The 17943-nt window shown below is 29.9% G+C and overlaps 1 protein-coding gene across 5 annotated transcripts in view; it reads right to left on the bottom strand.

The window, feature by feature from the left end:
- Positions 1–17943, bottom strand: part of LOC135140472 (synaptotagmin-7) — a 905289-nt gene that overhangs the window by 394813 nt on the left and 492533 nt on the right. The window lies entirely within an intron of this gene.

The following is a 17943-nucleotide window of genomic DNA, read 5'->3' as shown; positions in this document are numbered from 1 at the left end:
ATTATTCAAAGTTTTAATTTTAAACAGGCAGATTGAAAAATCCAGAAACTGAAAAATCGGAACACCAAAAAATTGGAAAATTTAAAATCTAAAAATTGAAAAGCCGAAAAATCGAACAACCGAGAAATGAGAAAAATCGAATAATTGAAAAACTGAAACATCGGGAAAGTCAAATATAAAATTATGGACAAATCGAAAAAAATGAAAAATTCAAAATGAAGAAAATCGATAAATAGAAAAATTGAAAAGTCGTGAAATCGAGCCATCAAAAAATCGAAAAATTGAGAACATGAATAAATTAAAAATCTGAAATGAGAGGAATGTCGAAAAATTTTTCTTTTTTCCTTTTCCTTTGATTTAGCAATTTTTGTTGTCGTGATTTTTCTTTATTCATTTTCTTTCGTTTTTCAATTTTTCCATTTGTCAATGTTTCGATTTCATAATTTTTTGTTTTGTCGACTCTAATTTTTTCAGTTTTTTTCAATTTCTCGACTTACAGTTTTTTCAATTTTTCGATTAGGAATTTTTCAATTTATCGATTTTTCGTTTTTTATTTTCTTATTTTTTAGTGTTTCTTTCGATTTTTAAAATCGAAATTTTTCAAATTCTTGATTTCCATTTCTTAGGTTATTCATAGTTGTCATTTTAAAAAGACAAATTGAAAAATCCCAAAGCTGAAACCTCGAAAAACTGAAAAATGGGAACCTCGAAAAATGGTAAAATCCAAAAATCTACAAATTAAAAAGCCGAAAAATAGAAAAAACCAATAATTGCAACATGAAATTTCAAATGAAAAATTAAAAATTGAAAAATTCAAAATGAAAAAATCGTTAAAAAAAAATTGAGAGAAGTCGAAGAATCTAAAATTTAAAAACATCTTGTTTTTTTATTTTCTTCCATTTTTCAAAATTTCCGTTTCATAATTTTTTGTTTTTTTAACTTTAATTTATTCAGTTTTTCAATGTTTTTATTTCCAAATTTTTCAATTTTTCGAATTGGAATTTTTCAATTTTGAAATATTTCAAATTACAATTTTTCTTTTTTCGGTTTTTGAATTTTATTTTTCATTTTCCCGATTTTTGTTTCATTTTCTTTATGTAGATTTTATATCACAATTTTTTGATTTTCCATTTCCTTGTTTCTTCAGATGTTATCTTTTTCGTTTATTCAATTTTTCCTATTTTCAATCTTTGATTTTTCAATTCCTCAGTTTTCCAATTTTTGAATTTTACAATGTTGATTGCTCGGTTAACCCATGTTTGAGAAATCAAAACATTAAAAAATAAAATCGGAAAGTCCAAAAATCAAAAATTTAAAAAAACGAAAAAATGAAAAATGAACATCTAAATCGGAAAATTCGAAAAATGGACAGATCAAAGCAAATTTTTTTTTAAATCTGGATTTATTCACCTTCGATCAATTTTTTGATGTCACACTTTTTCGTTTTTCTTATTTTTGATTTTTCAAAATTTCGGATTCACAGTTTTTTGTTTTCTCAACTTTAATTTTTTCAGTTTTTCAATGTCTCGATTTCCAAATTTTTCAATTTTTAGGTTTGAAATTTTTGATACAATTTTTCTTTATCTTTCATTTTTCAATTTTTTGATGTTTCAAAATTTCGGTTTCATAGTTCTTCAATGGTTCGATTTTCAAATTTTCCAATTTTCCGGTTTGGAATTTTTGAATTGAAAATTGTAAAATCCCAATACTGAACTGAAACATCGGGAAATTGAAATATGAAATTATCAACAAATCGAAAAAATTTAAAAATTGAAAAGGAAAAAAATCGATAAATACAAAAATTGAAAAATCGAGAAATCCAAACATCAAAAAATCGAAAAATTGAGAACTCCAAACATCAAGAATTAAATAAAAACGGGATAATAATGAAAAAATGAAAAATCTAGAACGCTAAAGTCACAAAATGGAAAGATCAAATCTTACAATTTTTTGGAAAATCTGGGCTTATTTACCTTCGACCAATTTTTTTTGCTTTTCCTTTTTTTATATTTTGCAATTTTTGATATCATAGTTTTGACATTTTTCAATGTTTTGATTTCATAATTTTTCGTTTTTTCAAGTACAATTTTTTCAATTTTTTCAATTTTTCTACTTCCAAATTTTTCAATTTTTCGATTTGGAATTTTTTTAATTTGGTAATTTTGCAATATTACAATTTTTCATTTTTTTATTTTTCAGTTCCTCGATTTTTATTTTTCCCTTTTTCAATTTTTCCAATTCTTGACTTCCAGCTTTTAGATTTTTCAAAGTTTTCAATTTATACTTTTTCGTTTTTTTATTTTTCAATTTTACAATTTCGCAGTTTTTCAATTTTTTTGATTTGAAAAATTAAAAAACAGGAAAACTGAACAATTGAAACATTAAAAAACGAAAACCTAAAAAATCCGAAAAAAATGAGAAATCGAAAAAGTGAAACAAAACGAAAAATTGCAAATCGAAGAACTGAAGAAACGAAAAATTGAAAAGAAAAACTAAAATTCGGGAAATTCAAAAATCGAAAAGGATTAATCAATCGAAAAACTCTAAAGAAGAAAAAACTAAAATAATCGAGAAACTGGAACAAAAAAAAGGTGTAACACAAAAATTTTAAAAATTTTTAAGGAGATATTGAAAATCTAAAAAATTAAAAATCGACAAAATAGAAAAATGGAATAAATGAAAAAATATAAAAACTGAAAAGTTGAAAAATTAAAAATATAAAAAAACGAAAAAATGATACATCTAAAATGGAAAATTCGAAAAATGGAAAGACCAATTTTTTGATACCACAATTTCGTTTCTTCTTTTTTTAATTTTTCAAAATTTCGGTTTCATAATTTTTTGTTTTTTCAATTTTAATTTTTTCAATGTTTCAATGTCTCGATTTCCAAATTTTTCAATTTTTCGGTTTGGAATTTTTGAATTTAACAATTTTCGAATTTTTCGTTCCCTCAATTTTTCAAATTCGTTTTGTCGATTTTATATCACAATTTTTGTTTTTTGTTTCCCTTTTGTTCAATATTGCTTTCGATTTTATAATTTTTCATTTATTCAATATTTCAAATTTTCAATCTTTGATTTTTCAGTTCCTCAGTTTTCCAATTTTTAAATTTTTCAATTTTGTTGTTATTGAATTTCCCTGTTATCTGATTTTCCAATTTCTTTAATTTTCAACATTTCGATTATACAATACTTCGTTTTCTCGATTTTGGAGTATTCCGATTTTTAAATTTTTCTTTTCTTCAATTTTTCAAGTTTTTGATTTCCAATTCTTAGGTTTTTCAAAATTTTCATTTTCAAGAGACAAATTGAAAAATGCCAAAAGTGGAAAATCGAAACATCAAAAAATGGGAAAATCCAAAAATCGAAACATTGAAAAACCGAATAACTGAAATGTTGAAATAAGTGAAATAGTTAAAAACCAAAAAATTGAAACAAATTAAGAAAATAAAAATCCAAAAAGAAAAATTGCAAATCGAAAAATTGAAGGAACAAGAAAAATGAAAAATTGAAAAACTGCTAATCGGAAAATTAAAGAAATGAATAATTGAAAAAAATATAAAAAAAAATAAAAAATCGAAATGAAAATTTGAACAAATGAAAAATTTTAAAATAGAAAAATAGAAGAACTGAAAATTGAAACTCGAGTATCAGAAATCTAAAAAACAAAGAAACTAAAATTTGAAAAAATTAAAATTGAAAAAACAAGAAATTAGCAACTAGAATCATTGAAAAACCGAATAATTAAAAAAATAAAATCCGAAGCAAAAAATTGAAAACTCGAGAAACTCGAATCGAAAATCTGCAAAATCTAAAAACTGAAAAATTCAAAAGTTGGAAAATGAATAACTGAAAAATTTAAACTTGAGAACTCAAAAAATTGTAAATCGAAAAATTGAAGAAACAAAATCAAATGAAAAATTGAAGATTTCAATAATTCTAATTTTCAGTTTTGTTTCAGGTTTTCAAAAATAACGATTTTAGCATATTTCAAAGTTCACGAAATCATTTTCCGATTTTTAATAAATTTTAGATTATGACGTTTTGCTGAAATATCTGTATTAATTTGAAGTAATGGATTTTTTAAAAAGTCCAAAAATTGTTTTTCTTTTTGTATATGCCTCAACTAGATAAAAATTATAAATTCAGAGTCCAGAATCTTCAATAACAATTTTATAAAGGTTACTGTAGGCTTCTGTAATTTTCAAAAATTCTAAACACTGAAAATTTAGAGGTCTTAAAAAATATTTTGACATATCTTTTAAAGAATTTTCTAAGATGTGGGTTATAATATTATTTTTCATAGAAATCGAAATTTTCGAAATACAATAAATAGCACTTCTTTAACTTACCCCCAGGAAATAAAAATCTCTCTCGTGAGCTTATTTCTTTTTTACCATTGCTTCGTTAAAGCTAATACATTTTTTCAATCCTACCGAACACCAGCCACTCGTTAAAATTAATACTCCAGCATTCGGATTCATTAAAATAAACGTTCACTCGAGCGGAATATTCATTACGTTGTAAAATTAATTTCTCGAAATTTCTCAACCGTCACGTGTCGAGTGCGCACAGCGCAATCATACATTTTTAAAACTTTTGCACGTCTCGGTTGTCGGAAGACGACGATGGCAAGCACTCGAGTCGAATTCAATCGGTAATTCGCATACCGGGCTAAAGAGCCACTTTCCATTAATCCGGGAAGCGAGCGCATCTGAAACTGCGATTTGTTCGGGCGAAATTTGCATACCATGATAACGGCGTAGCGGAGAGTTGATTATTCGCGAGTTCGCGATGCGAAAATAATTTGTGAAATAAAATAGCTAAGAGAAGTTTCTTTCGGATTATTTGTACTATAAACAACGACGTGAAAGAAGTTTGTGGGTTAAAAGGTTGCCTGATTAGAGTTCATAATAAAGTCTGTTGGTTTAAGTTAGAGGGAGTTATTTCTTCGTCCGACTTGGATGGGCCTGAATTCGTTATCTGTTGTGTTCTCGAAGTATTCTTTGAGTATCGGGACGGAATCGATACTAATTGTGTCTCTTGGTTCCATCTGCGAGAAATATAGTAGATTAGGTTTTTACGTTGACCCAGACATGTCCGAGTCCGCTAATTGTGAGTCGCAATGGAATTATTTTTCGAGAGGGTCCCTGTAGGGTCGAAAAAAAGGTCTGCAATTGTAGGAGTTGACACAGTTTCTTGTTATTTTGACGCTGTTAGGGTGTCCGTCATAATTATATCAAGTGGACGCTTGAGAATTATTCAAGAATATTTTTTTTAAATAAATTATAAAATTTCATTACGTTTATTTATATTTGTATTATTTATTAATCATAAATATCAACTAAAATAGTTATCATTATTAATTCTAGAGATTCTAGAGGTTCTGGAGATGTTGAAGTTTCTACAGATTCTAGGGCTTCTAAAGATTCCAAGAAATACTAAATTTTAGAGTCTGGCGGTTCCAACAATTCCACAGATTGCAAAGATTGTAGAATTTTAAAAAATTCTAGAGATTTTAGAGATTCTATAGCTTCTAAGTATATAGAAATATTCTAGAAATTCTAGAAATTCTAGAAATTCTAAAAATTCTGGAAATTCCAAGAATTCGAAAGTTTTAGAGTCTACCGGTTCCAGCAATTCTAGAGATTGGAGATTCTAAAAACGCGACAAATTCTAGAAATTCCAAAGACTAGAACTATAAAGTTGTAGAGTCCAGCTTTTCCAGTAGTTATTGAGATTCTAAAAATTCTAGAGGTTCTAGAGGTTTTAGAAATTCTAGAAGTTCCGAAAATTTTGGAAATGCCAAAGATTTTGGAGATTCCAAAAATTCTAAGATATCCAAAAATTCCAGAGAATCTAGAAAATTTTAGATGTTTTAAGAGTTCTAAAAATTCTAGAGGTTTTAGACATTTGAGAAGTTCTGGAAATTGTGAAGATGCTGAAGATTTAAGAAATTCTAGAAATTCCAAAAATTCTACAGATTCTAAAGATTATAGAGGTTTTGGGGATTCTAGACGTGCTGGAGATGATGAAGATTCGAAAAATTCTAGCAATTCCAAGAAATACTAAATATTAGAGTCTAGCGGTTCCAACAATTCCACAGACTCTAAAGATTCTAGAAATTTTAAAAATTATAGAGAGCTTCTGGAGAGCCTAAATATTCTAGAGGTTCTAAAGATTCGAGAAATTCTAGAATTCCAAAAGTTCGAAAGTTTTAGAGTTTCCGGTTCCAGCAATTCTAGAGATTGAAGATTCTAAAAATTTCAGAAATTCTAGAAATTCGAGAAATTCTAGAGATTCCAAACTCTCCGAGAACTACCAAGTTTTAGAGTCCAGTTTTTCCAATAGTTCTAGAGATTCTAAAGATACTAGAGGTTCTAGAGGTTCTAAAGATTCGAGAAATTCTTGAAATTCCAAGCATTCTAAAGTTTTAGGGTGTACCGGTGCCACCATTTCTAGAGATTGAAGATTGTAAAGATTCGAGAAATTCTAGAAATTCTGGAGATTCTAAAAACTCCAAGAAATATAAAGTTTTAGCGTCCAGCTTATCCGGCAGTTGTAGATTCTAAAGAATCTAGAGGCTCTTGAGGTTTTAGAGATTGTAAAAGTTCTGGAAATTCTGGAAATGCTAAAGATTCTGGAGATTCCAAAGATTCGAAGAATTCTAGAAATTCCAAAAAATACAGAGATTCTAGAAATTTTAGATGTTTTAAAAGTTCTAGAAATTTTGGAGATTCTAAAGATTCTAGAAATTTCAAAAACTGTTGAGGGTTTAGAGATTCTAGAGCTTCTGGAGATCCTAAAGATTCTAGAGGTTCTAAAGATTCGAGAAATTCTTGAAATTCCAAGCATTCTAAAGTTTTAGGGTCTACCCGTTCCAACATTTCTGGAGATTGAAGATTGTTAAGATTCGAGAAATTCTAGAAATTCTGGACAAGACTCCAAGAAATATAAAGTTTTAGCGTCCAGCTTATCCAGCAGTTGCAGAAATTCTAAAGATTCTAGAGGCTCTAGAGGTTTTAGAGATTGTAAATGTTCTGGAAATTCTGGAAATGCTAAAGATTCTGGAGATTTTAAAGATTCGAAGAATTCTAAAAATTCCAAAAATCCAGAGATTCTAGAAATTTTGGATGTTTTATCAGTTCTAAAAATATTCTAGATTCTAAAGATTCTAGAGATTCTAGAGGTAGATGTTGAAGATTCTGCAGATTCTAGAGCTTCTGGAGATTATAAAGTTTCTAGAGATTCTAAAGATTCGAGAAGTACTAGAAAAGCCAAAAATTATGGAAATGCCAAAAATTATGGAATTTCCAAAAATTCGAAAGTTTTAGAGTCGCGCGGTTCCAACAATTCTAGAGATTGTTGAAAAATTTCAGAAATTCTATAAATTCGAGAAATTCTAGAAATTCCAAAGTCTCCGAGAACTACCAAATTTTAGAGTCCAGTTTTTCCAATAGTTCTAGAGATTCTAAAGATACCAGAGGTTCTAGAGATTCTAAAGATTCGAGAAATTCTAGAAATTCCAAACATTCTAAAGTTTTAGGGTCTACCGCTTCCAGCATTTCTAGAGATTGAAGATTCTAAAGATTAGAGCAATTCTAGAGATTATGGAGATTCTAAAGACTCCAAGACATATAAAGCTTTAGCGTCCAGCTTATCTAGCAGTTGAAGATATTCTAAAGATTCTAGAGGCTCTAGAGGTTTTAGAGATTGTAAAAGTTATGGAAACTCTGGAAATGCTAAAGATTCTGGAGATTTTAAAGATTCGACGAATTCTAGAAATTCCAAAAATCCAGAGATTCTAGAAATTTTAGATGTTTTATCAGTTCTAGAAATTGTGGAGTTGCTGTAGATTCAAGAAATTCTCTAAATTCGAAATATCCTAGAGAACCTCAAAAATTCTAGAGGTTTTAGAGATTCTAGAGGTTCTGAAAATGTTGAAGATTCTACAGATTCTAGGGCTTCTGAAGATTCCAAAAATTCTAGAAATTCCAAAAATTCTAGAGACTCTAGAGATTCTGGATATGTTAAAGATTCTAAAGATTCCAAGAAATATTAAATATTAGACTCTAGCGGTTCCAGCAAATTCACAAATTTTAAAGATTCTTAAAATTTCAAAAATTCCGGAGGTTTTAGAGATTATAGAGCTTCTGGAGATTCTAAAGAATCGAGAAATTCTAGAAATTCCAAAAATTCTGAAAATTCCAAGTATTCTACAGTTTTAGAGTCTACCGGTTCCTGCAATTCTAGAGATTGGACATTCTAAAGATTCGAGAAATTCCATAAATTCTAGAGATTCTAAAGAGTCCAAGAACTACAAAATTTTAGAGTTCAGCTTTGCCAGCAGTTCTAGAGATTCTAAAGATTCTAGAGGTTCTAGAGGTTTTAGAGATTTTAGAAGTTTTGGAAATTCTGGAAATGCTAAAGGCTCTGGAGATTTTCCAAAGATTTGAAGAATTCTAGAAATTTCAAAGATTCTATAGGTTTTCGACATTCCAAAGTTTCTAGAAATTGTGGCGATGCTGAAGATTCAAGAAATTCTGGAAATGTTAAAGATTTTGGAGATTTCAAAGATTAGAAGAATTCTAGAAATTCTAAAAATTCCAGAGAATCTAGAAATTTTTAGATGTTTTTAAATCCTAGAAATATTCGAGATACTAAAGATTCTAGAGGTTTTAGACACTCGAGAGGTCCTGGAAATTGTGGAGATGCTGAAGTTTCAAGAAATTCAAAAAGTTGAAAAAATTACAGAAAACCTAAAGATTATAGAGGTTTTAGAAATTCTGGAGGTTCTGAAGATGTTGTTCTACGAATTCTAGTGCTTCTAAAAATTTGAAAAATTCTAGAAATCTCAAATATTCAAGAGACTCTAGAGATTCTGGACATGTTAAAAATTCTAAAGATTTCAAGAAATACTAAAGTTAGAGTCTAGCGGTTCCAACAATTCCATTGATTCTAAAGTTTTAGAGTCTACCGGTTGCTGCAATTCTAAAGATTTGACATTCTAAAGATTCGAGAAATTCCATAAATTCTAGAGATTCTAAAGAGTCCATGAACTACAAAATTTCAGAGTCCAGCTTTTCTAACAGTTCTAGAAATTCTAAAGGTTCTAGAGGTTCTAAAGGTGTTAGAGATTCTAGAAGTTCTGGAAATTCTGGAAATGCTAAAGACTCTGGAGATTTTCCAAAGATTCTAGAAATTTTAGATGTGTTAACAATTCTAGAAATTCTAGCAATTACAAAGATTCTAGAGGTTTCAGACATTCGAAAGGTTCTGGAAATTGTGGCGATGCTGAAGATTCAAGAAATTCTAGAAATTGCAAAAATTCTAAAGATTCTAGAGGTTCTAGAGGTTTTAGAGATTCTAGAAGTTCTAGTAATTCTGGAAATGTTAAAGATTTTGGAGATTCCAAAGTTTCGAAGAATTCTAGAAATTCCAAAAATTCCAGAGAATTTAGAAATTTTTAGATATTTTATAAATCCTAGAAATATTCGCGATCTTAAAGATTCTAGAGGTTTTAGACACTCGAGAGCTTCAAGAAATTCAAAAAATTCCAAAAATTATAGAAAACCTAAAGATTATAGAGGTTTTAGAAATTCTGGAGGTTCTGAAGATGTTGTTCTACAGATTTTAGTGCTTCTAAAAATTCGAAAATTTCTAGAAATCTCAAATATTCAAGAGACTCTAGAGATTCTGGAGATGTTAAAGATTCTAAGTATTTCAAGAAATACTAAATGTTAGAGACTAGCGGTTCCAACAATTCCATAGATTCTAAAGATTTAGAGTCTACCGGTTCCAGCAGTTCTAGAAATTGAAGATTCTAAAGATTCCAGAAATTCTAGGAATTCGAAAGACTAATATATAAAAAGTTTTAGAGTCTAGATTTTCCAACAGTTCTGGAGATTCTAAAGATGCTAGATATTTTGAAAGTTGTGGAAATTCTGGAAATGCCAGACTCTGGAGATTTCAAATATTCGAAGGATTTCGGAAATTCTAAAAATTCCAAAGATTCTATATAAATTTTAGATGTTTTAGACACTCGAGAGGTTCTAGAAATTGTGAAGATGCTAAAGATTCAAGAAATTCTAGAAATTCCAAAAATTCGAGAGATTCTAAAGATTCTAGAAGTTACCCAGATTCGAGAGGTTTTAGAGATGCTGAAAATTCTGCAGATTCTAGGGCTTTTGAAGATTCGACAAATTCTAGAAATTCCAAAAATTCTAGAGGCTAGAGATTCTGGAGGTGTTATAGATTCAAAAGATTCCAAGAAATACTAAATATTCGAGTCTAGCAATACCAACAATTCCACAGATGCTAAATATTCTAGAAATTTCAAAATTTCTAGAGATTTTAGAGATTCTAGAGCTTCTGGATTTCTAATAATGTTAAACATTCTAAAGATTCGAGAAATTCTAGAAATTCCAAAAATTCCAGAGATTCCAGAAATTTAAGATGTTTTAAAAATTCTAGAAATTTTGGAGACTCTAAAGATTCTAGAGGTTTTAGACATTCGAGAGGTTCTGGAAATTGTGGAGATGCTGAAAATTCAAGAAATTCTAGAAATTCCATAAATTCTAGAAATTATTAAGTCTCCAAGAAATACGAAGTTTAGAGTCCAGCTTTTCCAGCAGTTCTAGAGATTCTAAAGATTCTAGAGGTGCTAGAGGTTTTAGACATTCGGGAGGTTCTGGGAATTGAGGAGATGCTAAAGATTCAAGAAATTCTAGGAATTTCAAAAAGTGTAGAAACGCTTGAGATTCTAAAAGTTTTAAATATTATAGAGATTGGAGAGATTCTAGCGGTTCCAGCAATCGAAAAGATTCTAAATTTTCTACAGACGGTACAATTTTTAGATTGTAGCGATTCTAACTTTCCTGGAGATTCTAAAAATTCTAGAGGTTCTAAAGATTCCAGACATTCCAAATGTTTTAAAGATCCCATAGAATTTATAAATCCTAGAGATTCTAGAGATTGTATAAATTTTAGTGTGTAGCGATTTTAACCAGTTCACAGATTCTGCAGATTCAAAGATTCTAAAGATTCTAGAGATTTCAGATATTCCAGAGGTTCCTGAAATTTCTTGTAAAGATTCCAGAAATTCTAGAGATTGTAGTTTATTCATTCTTGTTTTAAATAATTCATAGTATCTTCGACAAATCATAAAATTTGATTCAGCGATTTTTTTCTTAATAAGTTAAAAGAAAGATGTTTGTATCGTTAAACTACAGATAAACAAAAGTACTTGTATACGCTTGACAATTACTAAAAACAATTTTTTTTAATAAAGTAGGAGTATAAAATTTAAATTTATTATTTATATTTACATTATTTATTAATCATAAATATCAATTATTAAATCGTTTAAATACATATTTATACGCGCTTATAAATTAACAATCTAGAACAATTTATTAGGCTATTATTTATCATTATCATTGGTAGATGTAGTTTGGATGTTGGAAAAATTAATGCACCTATACAACAAATATTTAAAATTGTCTCTTCATCAAATTTTTCAAAATGCAAAAAGTAATTGTTAAAGTATTGAATTACTTTTGGACCCCATTTACACACCTCTGAAAACCACCCCATTTTCTCCATTTCCCGCTTCCTCCCCCCTCCCCGCAAAAAACTCCCCCGTGTGTATATTCCCCGATATGTTTCCACCACCCCTGATCCCTCTTTATACATCGCAAGGTACGCGCCAAATCCCGCACCTGAATCAGCCCTCTCTCGAAAGGATTTTCATACCGAGCAGATCTTGTGTTTTTGACATTTTTGTCAATAAAACGCCCCATCCCCACGTCCGAACAATAATTTATCACCGTACCGCGCGATTCCGGCCCCCCCATCCGTCCACATTTTAATTAAAAAAAGCGCCCATCAATCGATACTGTTTACTCAGCTTATCGGCGCGTCCAAATTAAAAAAGCAACAAGCGTTGATTTGGGTTACAACCCTCGAGTAAAGACGGATACACCCTCTGCAGCCAACCGTTCCGTTATCAGATTTCCGGGATTGCCAGATCAGCCGAAAGCGGTATAAATCAAAGGGGTGAGAGTGTCCTTTCTCCGGGTCGGCATTGTCATGCATATAGAGCGGATTCTGGGGCGAATGTCTCTTCATTTGGGGTGGAGGCAAATGCATGAAAGATATACAAGGTGGCTAGAATGTGTGGAAATGGTTAATAATCTTGAGAACTGTACAATCAACTGGAATTATTTCCATACTTACTTTTGATCATTTTTTGCACTTTTTCGACTTATTTTACTTTCTTTTGGCTATTCTGTTCAAAATCTGCATTTTTTTTTTCAAGTTCCCGATTTTTTTATATTTCAATATTTTAGCGTTTCAATTTTTTTAAAGATTTTTTGATATTTCTCAATTTTTTAATTTTGCGATTTCTTGACAGCTCGATTTTTCGATTTAATATTTGTATTTTACTTTTCGATTTTTAGATTTCCGGCTTTTTCAAATTTAATTTTCTGAATTATTCAACACTTTAAATTTTGCGAATTTTTCAGTTTGGATTTTTTCAGTTTTTAATTGTTAGACTTTAAAATTTTCCATTTTTCAGTTTTCCACTTTTCAGAATTTTCCATTTTTATTTATTATTTTTCAATTTATGAATTTTTAACTGAAAAAGTGAAACATCGAAAAATCGTAATGTCAGTAGAAAAATCGAAAATCGGGAAATCGAAACAACCCAAAGTCGAAAAGTTTCAAATTAAAAAATTGAAAAAATATAAATTTAAAAAAATGAAAAACTGATAAATTTAAAATAAAAAAATCTATAAATTGTGAATTTGAACAATCGAAACACCGAAACAATAGAAATCTTGATAAATCAAGAATTTGAAAAATTCCATAAATCAAAATGTTTTTCCAGAATCGTCCATTGAAATATCGCAATTTTTTTTAATTTCGAAAAATTCGCATTTCACACCGAATTTTTCGAAAATATTGCTCCGTTAGTATCAAAACGCTATATTTTGGTTCTAGAAATTTTGGAGAATCTAAAGATGCTAGAGGTTTTAGACAATCGAGACGTTCTGGAAATTGTGGATATGCTGAAGATTCAAGAAATTCTAGAAATTCCAAAAACTGGAGATTCTAAAGGTTCTAGGGTTTTTAGAGATTTTAGACGTTCTCGAGATGTTGAGAGTTCTACAGATTCTAGGGCTTCTAAAGATTCAGAAGATTCTAGAAATTCCAAAATTCCAAAAATTCTAGAGATTCTAGAGATTCTGGAGATGTTACTCTATAGATTCCAAGAAATACTAAATTTTAAATTCTATCGGTTTTAATAATGGCATAGTCTAATAAATAATTCTATAAATTTCAAAAATTTTAGATGTTTTAGTGATTCTAGAACTTCTGGAAATCCTAAGGTTTCTAGAAATTCTAAAGTTTTAGAGTCCACCGGTTTCTGCAATTCTAGAGATCGGATATTCTAAAGATTCGCGAAATTCTAGAAATTCTAGAGTTTCTAAGGACTTCAAGAAACACAAAGTTTTAGAGTTCAGTTTTTCCAGCAGTTCTAGAGATTCTAGAAGTTCTGAAAATTCTGGAAATGCTAAAGACTTTGGAGATTCCAAAGATTCGAAGAATTCTAGAAATCTGAATAATTCCAAATATTCTATAAATTTTAGATGTTTTCAAACTTTTAGAAATTTTGAAGATTCTAAAGATTCTAGAGATTTTAGACATTCGAGAATTTCTCGAAAATGTAGAGGCGCTGAAGTTTCAAGAACTTCAAGAAATTAAAAAAATTCTAGAGATTTTAAAGATTCTGGAGATCTTAGAGATCCTAGAGCTTCTGGATATGCTGAAAATTCTACAGATTCTAGGGCTCCTAGAGAGTCAAAAAATTCTAGAAATGCGAAAATTTCAAAAATTTTTAAAGATTCTAGGCGCTCTAGATATTTTAGAGATTCTAGAAGTCCTGAAAAATCTGGAAATACTAAAAATTCTGGAGATTCCAAAGATTCGAAGAGTTTTTAGAAATTTTGGAGATTCTCTAGATTCTAAAGGTTTTAGACTTTCGAGATATTCTGGAAATTGTGGAGATGCTGAAGATTCAAGAAATCCTAGAAATTCCAAAAATTCTAGAGAATCTAAAGATTTCAGAGGTTTTAGAGATTCTAGAGGTTTTGAAGATGTTCAAGATTCCACAGATTCTAGGGCTTCTAAAGATTGGAAAGATTCTAGAAATTACAAAAAAATTTAGCGATTCGAGGGATACTGGAGATATGAAAGATTTTAAAGATTCCAAGAAACATTAAATTTTAGAATCTAGCGGTTACAACAATTCCACATATTCTAAACATTCTAGAAATTTCAAACATTCCAGGGATTTTAGAGATTCTAGAGCTTCTGGAGATCCTAAAGTTTCTAGAGAGTCTAAAGCTTCTAGAAATTCTAGAAGTTCCAGAAATTATGGAAATTACAAAAATTCTGTAACTTTAGAGTCTACCGGTTCCGGCAATCCTAGAGATTTGAGATTCTAAAGATTCGAGAAATTCTAGAGATTCCAAAGCCTCCGTGAATTACAAAGATTTAGAGTCCAGTTTTTCCAGTAGTTCTAGGGATTCTAGGAGTTCCGGAAATTTTGGAAATGCTAAAGATTCTGGAGATTCCAAAGATTCGAAGAATTCTAGAAATTCCAGAATTTCCAGAGATTCTAGAAATTTTATGTTTTAAAAGTTCTAGAAATTTTGGAGGTTCTAAAGATTTTAGAGGTTTTCGACATCTGACAGGTTGTGGAAATTGTGGAGATGCTAAAGATTCGAAACATTCTAGAAATTCCAAAGAATCTAGAGATTGTAGAGATTCTGAAGATGGTAGATAATTTAAAATATTCCAAGAAATACTAAATTTTATAGTCTAGCGGTTCCAGCAATTCTAGAGATTGGAGATTCTAAATATCCGAGAAATTCTAGAAATTCTAGAGATTCTAAAGTCTCTAAGAAAAACGAAGTTTTAAAGTCCAGCTTTTCCAGCAGTTCTAGAGATTCTAAAGATTCTAAAGGCTCTAGAGGTTTTAGAGATTGTAGAAATCCTGGAAATTCTGGAAATGTTAAAGTTTCTGGAGATTCCAAAGATTCGAAGTATTCTAGATATTCCAAAAATTTCAGACATTCCAGAAATTTTAGATATTTTAAAAGTTATAGAAATTTTGGAGATTCTATAGAGTCTAGAGATTTTAGACATTCAAGAGGTTGTGGAAATTATGGAGATGCTGAAGATTCAAGACATTATAGAAATTCCAAAAATTCAACAGAGTCTAAAAATTCTAGAGCTTTTAGAGATTCTAGAGGTGCTGGAGAAGTTGAAGATTCTGCAGATTCTAGGGTTTCTAAAGATTCGAAGAATGCTAGGAATTCCAAAGGATACTAAATGTTAGAGTTTAGCGGTTCAAACAATACCACAGACACTAAAGATTCTACAAATTTCAAAAATTGTAGACGTTTTAGAGATTCTAGAGCATCTGGATATCCTAAAGATTCTAGAGATTCCAAAGATTCAATAAATTCCAAGAATTCTAAAGTTTTAAGGACTAGCGGTTCCAGCATTTCTAGAAATTGAAAAATTCGAGAAATTCTAGAAATTTTGGAGATTCTAAAGACTCCAAGAAATACAAAATTTTAGAGTCCAGCTTTTCCAGCAGTTCTAGAAATTTTGGAAATGCTAAAGATTCTGGAGATTCCAAATATGCGAAGAATTCTAGACAGTCCAAAAATTCAAGAGAATTTATAAATTTTACATGTTTTAGAAGTTCTAGAAATTTTGGAGATTCTAAGGATTCTAGAGGTTTTAGACATTCGAGAGGTTCTGGAAAATGTAGAAATGCTGAAAATTCAAAAATTCTAGAAATTCCAAACATTTTAGAATTTCTTAAGATTCTAGAAATTGTAGATATTATACAAGTTTAGAGATCCCTTGAAATTTTTTCAATGGTCCCCCCTTCTACAAATCTGGGCCAAATTTTCACATTTTCGAAACTCAACTAATTATATTTTCTTGTAGATCTCGAGCTCTAAACTCACTTTCGGTCTCGTTTCTTTGATAACTCCAACCGTTTTTCCGGAATCGACCGTTGAAATATCGAAATTGTTTGAAAATTTCAAAAATTCATATTTCGTACCGATTATTTCGAAAATGTTGCTCAGTAACCATCGAAATGCTATATTTTTGGAATCAGAATGTGGAGATCTACGTCCCTGAATTTTTCCACAATTTTTAGACAACTTTTTGAAAAGTGAAATTTTTCCAATGGTCCCCCCTTCTTCAAATTTCGGCCAATTTTTGACATTTTCGAAACTTAGCTAACTACATTTTCTTGTACATTTCCAGCTCTAGAACTCACTTTGGGACTCGTTTCTTTGATAACTGCAATCATTTTTTAAAGATTCTAGCGAGTCTAAGGATTTAAAGATTCTAGAGAGTCTTAAGATTCGCGAAATTGTAGAAATTCCAAAAATTCTGGAACTTCCTAGAATTCTAAAATTTTGGAATGTGCCGGTTCCAGCAATTCTTGAGATTGGAGATTCTAAAGATCCGGGAAATTCTAGAAATTCTGGAGATTCTAAAGACTCTAAGAACTACAAAGTTTTAGAGTCCAGCATTTCCAGCAGTTTTAGAGATTCTAAGGATTATAGAGGTTTTAGAGATTCTAGAAGTTCTGGAAATTCTGGAAATGCTAAAGATTCTTAAGATTCCAAAGATTAGAAGAATTCTAGAAATTTTGGAGATTCTAACGATTCTAGATGTTTCAAACATTTGAGAGGTTCTGGAAATTATAGAGATCCTGAAGATTCAAGAGATTCTAGACATCCCAAAACTTGTAGAGATTCTAAAGATTCTAGAGTTTCTCGGGTTGCTGAAAATTTTACAGATTCTTAAAGGCTCCTAAAGATTCGAAAAATTCTAGAAATTCCAAAAATTCTAGAGACTCTAGAGATTCTGGAGATTTTAAAGTTTCTAGAGATTCTAAAGATTCGAGAAATTCTAGAAATTCCAGAAATTCTGGAAATTCTAAAACATCTAGAGATTCTAAAGATTCTAGGGGTTTTAGATCTTCTAGAGGTTCTGGAGATGCTGAAAATTTTACAGATTCCTAAAAATTCGAAAAATTCGAGAAATTCAAAAATTCTAGAGATTCAAGAGATTCTGGAGATGTCAAAAATTTTAAGGATTCCAAGAAATACTAAATATTACAGTCTAGCGGTTCCAACAAATCTACAGATTCTAAAGATTCTAGAAATTTTAAAATTTCTAGGGGTTCTAGGGATTCTAAAGATTCGACAAATTCTAGAAATTCTAGAGATTCTTAAGGTTCTAGGTGTTTTAGAGGTTCTAGAAGTCCTGGAAATTCTGGATATGCTAGATTCTGGAGATTACAAAGAATCGAAGAATTCTGGAAACTACAAAATTTCCAGAAATTCTAGAAACTTTAGGTGCTTTAAAATTTCTAGAAATTTTGGAGATTCTAAAGTTTCTAGAGGTTTTAGACATTCCAAAAGTTCTGGAAATTGTGGAGGTTATGAAGATTCTAGAGGTTTTAGACATTCGAGAGGTTCTAGAAATTGTGGAAATACTGAACATTCAAGAATTTCTAGAAATTCCAAAACATCTAGAGATTCTAAAGATTCTAGGGGTTTTAGATCTTCTAGAGGTTCTGGAGATGCTGAAAATTCCACAGGTTCCTAAAGGCTCCTATAGATTCGAAAAATTCTAGAAATTCAAAAATTCTAGAGATTCTGGAGATGTCCAAAATTTAAAGATTCCAAGAAATAATAAATATTAGAGTCTAGCGGTTCCAACAAATCTAAAGATTCTAAAGATTCTAGAAATTTCAAAATTTCTAAAGGTTCTAGAGATTCTAAACATTCGAGAAATTCTAGAGATTGGAGATTCTAAAGATTCGAAAAATTCTAA

This window comes from Zophobas morio, unplaced genomic scaffold (assembly GCF_036711695.1).
Source record: "Zophobas morio isolate AGI-343-1 ecotype UQ-CSIRO unplaced genomic scaffold, CSIRO_AGI_Zmor_V1 ptg000040l, whole genome shotgun sequence".
NCBI lineage: Eukaryota > Metazoa > Arthropoda > Insecta > Coleoptera > Tenebrionidae > Zophobas > Zophobas morio.
Note: the sequence above shows the minus strand (reverse complement) of the source record. Positions and strands in the feature narration are given on the sequence as shown.